At 37.0% G+C, this 5,960-nt stretch overlaps 1 non-coding gene across 1 annotated transcript; it reads right to left on the bottom strand.

The window, feature by feature from the left end:
• Positions 1-5,532: 5,532 nt before the first annotated feature.
• Positions 5,533-5,605, bottom strand: TRNAS-GGA (transfer RNA serine (anticodon GGA)). Its single transcript has one exon. It is a non-coding gene; the product is annotated as a tRNA-Ser (tRNA).
• Between the last annotated feature and the right edge of the window lie 355 nt (positions 5,606-5,960).

Here is a 5,960-nt window from a genome sequence, read left to right on the forward strand (position 1 = left end):
CAGCATCAATCCTTCCAATAAATATTCAGGGTTGATTTCCTTTAGAATTAACTGGTTGATGTCCTTGCTGTCCAAGAGACTCTCAAGAGTCTTCTCTAGCACCACAGTTAAAAAGCATCAGTTCTTCAGCTCTCAGCTTTCTTTATGGCCCAAATCTCACATCTGTACATAACTGCTGGAAAAATCATAGCTTTGACAATACAGACCTTTGTCTGCAAAATGATGTCTCTGCTTTTTAATATGCTGTCTAGTTTTGTCATAGCTTTTCTTCTAAAGAGCAAGTGTCTTTTAATTTCATGGCTGCTGTCACTGTGCCCAGTGATCTTGAAGCCTAAGAAAATAAAATCTGTCGTTGTTTTCATTTTTTACCCTTCCATTTGCCATGAAGTGATGGGACCAGATGTCATGATCATAGTTTTATAAATATTGAGTATTAAGCCAGCTCTTTCACTTTCACATTCATCAAAAGGCTCTTTAGTTCCTCTTCACTTTCTGCAATTAAGGTGGTATCATCTGCGTATCTGAGGTTATTGATATTTCTCCCCACAATCTTTGTACCAGCTTGTGATTCATCCAGCCCAGCATTTTGCATAATATACTCTTCATAGAAGTTAAACAAGCAAAGTGACAATATACAGTCTTGACGTAGTCCTTTCCCAATTTTGAACCAGTTTGTTGTTCCATGTCCTGTTCTAATACGCTTCTTCACCTGCTACAGGTTTCTCAGGAGGCAAGTAAGGGGGTCTGGTACTCCCATCTCTGTAAAAATTTTCCACAGTTTGTTGTGATCCACACAGTCAAAGGCTTTAGCATAATCAATAAAGTAGAAATAGATGTTTTTCTGGAATTTTCTTGGTTTATCTATGACGCAAAGGATGTTGGCATTCTCTGGTTCCTCCTCTGGTTCCTCTGCCTTTTCTAAATCCAACTTGTATATATGGAAGTTCTCAGTTCACATACTGAAGCCTAGCTTGAAGAATTTTGAACATTACCCTGCTAGAATATGAACTGAGCACAATGGTGTGGTAGTTTGAAAATTCTTCAGCATCAAGGTCTTTTCCAATAAGTCAGCTCTTTGCATCAGGGGGCCAAAATATTGGAGCTTCAGCATCAGTCCATCCAATAAATATTCACAGTTGATTTCCTTTAGGATTGACTGGTTTGATATCCTTGCAGTCCAAGGGACTCTCAAGCATCTTCTCCAGTACCACAATTCAAAAGCATCAATTCTTCAGCACTCAGCCTTCACATCCACACATGACTACTAGAAAAACCATATCTTTTGTGAATATTATTTCTCATGAAAATACTAGAAAAACTAATTCAATAGCATATTAAAGGAATTATACACTACGAACTATTGGGGTTTTTATCAGTATGTAAAGCTTGGAATGTGAAGTCAAGTGGGCCTTAGAAAACATCACTATGAACAAAGCTAGTGAAGGTGATGATGGAATTCCAGTTGAACTGTTTCAAATCCTGAAAGATGATGCTGTGAAAGTGCTGCACTCAATATGCCAGCAAATTTGGAAAACTCAGCAGTGGCCACAGGACTGGAAAAGGTCAGTTTTCATTCCAATTTCAAAGAAAGGCAATGCCAAAGAATGCTCAAACTACTGCACAATTGCACTCATCTCACATGCTAGTAAAGTAATGCTCAAAATTCTCCAAACCAGGCTTCAGCAATATGTGAACTGTAAACTTCCAGATGTTCAAGCTGGATTTAGAAAAGGCAGAGGAACCAGAGATCAAATTGCCAACATCCACTGGATCATCAAAAAAGCAAGAGAGTTCCAGAAAAACATCTATTTCTGCTTTATTGACTATGCCAAAGCCTTTGACAGTGTGGATCACAATAAACTGTGGAAAATGCTGAAAGAGATGGGAATGCCAGACCACCTGACCTGCCTCTTTAGAAACCTATATGCAGGTCAGGAAGCAACAGTTAGAACTGGACATGGAAGAACAGACTGGTTCCAAACAGGAAAAGGAGCACCTCAAGACTGTATACTGTCACCCTGTTTATTTAACTTCTATGCAGAGTACATCATGAGAAACACTGGGCTGGAAGAAGCACAAGCTGGAATCCAGATTGCCGGGAAAAATATCAATAACCTCAGATATGCAGATGACACCACCCTTAGGAGAGAAAGTGAAGAGGAACTAAAAAGCCTCTTGATGAAAGTGAAAGAGGAGAGTGAAAAAGTTGGCTTAAAGCTCAACATTCAGAAAACAAAGATCATGGCATCTGGTCCCATCACTTCATGGGAAATAGATGGGGAAACAATGTCAGACTTTATTTTTTTGGGCTCCAAAATCACTGCAGATGGTGATTGCAGCCATAAAATTAAAAGACGCTTACTCCTTGGAAGGAAAGTTATGACCAACCTAGATAGAATATTCAAAAGCAGAGATATTACTTTGCCAACAAGGTCCATCTAGTCAAGGCTATGGTTTTTCCAGGGGTCATGTATGGATGTGAGAGTTGAACTGTGAAGAAAACTGAGTGCCGAAAATTGATGCTTTTGAACTGTGGTGTTGGAGATGACTCTTGAGAATCCCTTGGACTGCAAGGAGATCCAACCAGTCCATTCTAAAGGAGATCAGTCCTGGGTGTTCTTTGGAAGGAATGATGCTGAAGCTGAAACTTCAGTACTTTGGCCACCTCATGCGAAGAGTTGACTCACTGGAAAAGACTCTGATCCTTGCAGGCAGAAGGAAAAGGGGACGACGGAGGATGAGATGGCTGGATGGCATCGCCAACTCGATGGACTTGAGTTTGAGTGAACTCCGGGAATTGGTGATGGACAAGGAGGCTTGGCATGCTGCAATTCATGGGGTTGCAGAGTCGGACATGACTGAGCGACTGAACTGAACTGAACTGAAAGCTTGTTCAACATAAGATAATAGTCAGAGGACATCTCTGGTGATCTAATGGGTAAGAATTGACCTTCCAATGCAGGGGACATGAGTTTGATCCCTGGTTGGGAAATTTTGATCCCACATACCATGAAGCAACTAAGCCTGTGTACGACAACTAGTGAAGCCACATACTGCAATGAAAGATCCCACATTCCACAACTAAGATTCAGTGAAGCTAAATAAATAAATATTTTTAAAAGAAGAATACCAATCAGTGTAATACATGAATAAAATAAAGGAGAAAAAAATCCAGATACTGATTTCAATTGACACAGAAAAAGCAAAAATGCTCACCTACATCACTGCTATTCAACATTGTTTGAAAAGTCTAGCCAGAAAAGTTAGTCAAGAAAAAGAATTAAAGGCATCCACATCAGAAAGAATAAAAATCTTTATTCACAAATGACACAGCTCTACTTATAGAAAAGAATCCTGTCAAAGCAGTAAAGTTAATAAACAAATTCAGAACACTTTGCAGGATATAAGATTGTCTCACAAAAATCATTTATGGTTCTACATGCCAGAAACTAACTATTCAAAGAGAAATTAATAACTTGAGTCCATTTTTATAACAGTATTCAAAAGAATAAAATGTCTAAGAACAAATTTAACCAATAAATTTTAAGATGTATATACTCAAAATTAAAACATTTTTAAAGAAATTAAATAAGGTCTAAATAAATGGAAAGATATGCAGTGTTTGTGTAATGAACACTTAACCATTTTTAAATGGCAGTACTCCCAAAGTAATCTACATATTCAACACAAGCCCTATCAAAATTCCCAGTCTTTTTAACAGAAATGAAAACCCAGTCAACAAGTTCATATAGAATTTGGAAAGAAACTTCAAGAGCCAAAACAATATAAAAATAGAAGAACAAACCTGAAGATCTCACGTATGTTCTTTTCAAAACTCATGACAAAGCTACAATAATAAACCATGTAATATAAGCACAAGCACAGTGGAATAGAACTGAGAGCCCCAAAATGAAGCCATTCATCCATAGCCAATTGATTCTCAACAAAACATTACGATCAGTAAATGGGGAAAGAACACTGATTATTTAAAAAGTGATATTGGTGAAATGATAGCCTAAGGTGACCCCCTACCACACACAATATACAAAAATCAACTCTAAATATATTAATGACCTTTACAAGAGCAGAAATCATAAATCTCATAGAGAAAACACAACAGTAAATATTTCTGACTTGGACTTGGCAATAGTTTTTTTAGTTACAGCAACAAAACATTAGAATCAAAAGAAAAAGTGGGTAAACTGGATTTCATTAATAGTAAAATCTTCAGTATATCAAGTATGCTATTGATAAGGTGAAAAAGGAAGCCCATAGAAAGGAAAAAATATTTATAAGTCACTATCTACTAAGGGTCTGTCTGATAATCAGAACAAAAAAAATAACTCATATAATTCAATAAGAAAATGACAACCTGATATTTCAAATGGTCAAAATAAGCAACAGAATGATCAAAAAGAACTTAAATAGACATTTCTTCAAATAAAATATACAATGACCAACAAGTATATGAGAAGGTGTTCAACATCATTAGTGGTTATGAAAATGCAAACTAAAGCCACAGTGAAGCACCACTCACATACACTAGGATATCTGAAATCCAGTAAGTGAAAAATAGCGTCTTGTCAAGGTTGTAGATGAACTATAAACCTTGTACCTTGTTGGTGAGAAGGTTTAAAAGCTGCAGAAAAGAGTTGGCAATTCCTTAAAAGGTTAAACATAAAATTACCAAGGGACCCAGCAATTCCAAGCATAGGTGTGCAAGACAAAAATTAAAAAAGGTCTTCAACCAGATAAAAGGACATACATCTTCACTGTGATACTATTCACAATAGCTTAAAGATGGAAGCAATTCAAATTAATGGGTTAGTGGATAAATAAATTGTAGGATATACAAGCAGCAGAATATCATTCATTCATGAAAGTGAATGAAATATTAATGTATACTACATGACCAAACCTTGGAAACACGATGTTAAGTGGAAAAATCCAGGAACAAAATATCAACACTGTATGATTCCATTTATATGACACATGCATAACAGCTAAAATCACAAAGACAGATTGAAGAGTGGTGGTTAGCAGAGAATGGACAGTAATTTTGGAGAGAAAAGACTATTTTGGAACTAGATGGGGTTGCTCATTGCATAACATTAAGAGTGTTCTCAATGCCACAGATTTGTTTGCTTTAAAATACTAGCTATATTATATAAATTTCACCTTAGTTAAAAGTTTGGTATGGCAGGTACACATTGCTTTACTTAAACCGGATAACCAACAAGGAGGTACCCTATAGCACAGGGGAATCTGCTCAGTGTTATGTGGCAGCCTGGGTGGGAGGGGAGTTTGGGGAGAATGGATACATGTATATGTATAGCTGAGTCCCTTCACTGTTCACTTGAAACTATCACAACATTGTTAATTGACTATAAGTGAAAGAAAGTGAAAGTGAAGTTGTTCAGTCCTGTCCGACTCTTTGCGACCCCATGGACTGTAGTCTACCAGGCTCCTCCTTCCATGGGATTCTGCAGGCAAGAGTACTGGAGTGGGTTGCCATTTCCTTCCCCAGGGGATCTTCCTGACCCAGGAATCGAACCCGGGTCTCCTGCATTCCAGGCAGACGCTTTAACCTCTGAGCCACCAGGGAAGCCCGTTAATTGACTCTTGGAAAAAAAAGACTTTTTAAAAGTCGTAGGAACAACAACAACAAAAAAAAAAAAACACTGTATTAGAAACTGTATTAGACTAACAGGCTAGAGAGAGACTTTTCAGGGGAACATCGAGCTTTATGATTCATACTGAAAGGGTCATGTTATAATTACACTAAATAAAAATTTATTTTCTTTTGCCTAAACTGAATCTAAAAAAAAAATGCAATTTTCCTTTTAAGATCTATTCTTCAACATTGTAGACTCTTGCTCAGAGACTCATGCTCAAAGTTTCATCTTATAATTATAGTAAGTGAAAACATTCTTTTTATCTCAACTGACCCTAAAAAATGT

Source organism: Capricornis sumatraensis, chromosome 17 (assembly GCF_032405125.1).
Source record: "Capricornis sumatraensis isolate serow.1 chromosome 17, serow.2, whole genome shotgun sequence".
Classification (NCBI taxonomy): Eukaryota; Metazoa; Chordata; class Mammalia; order Artiodactyla; family Bovidae; genus Capricornis; species Capricornis sumatraensis.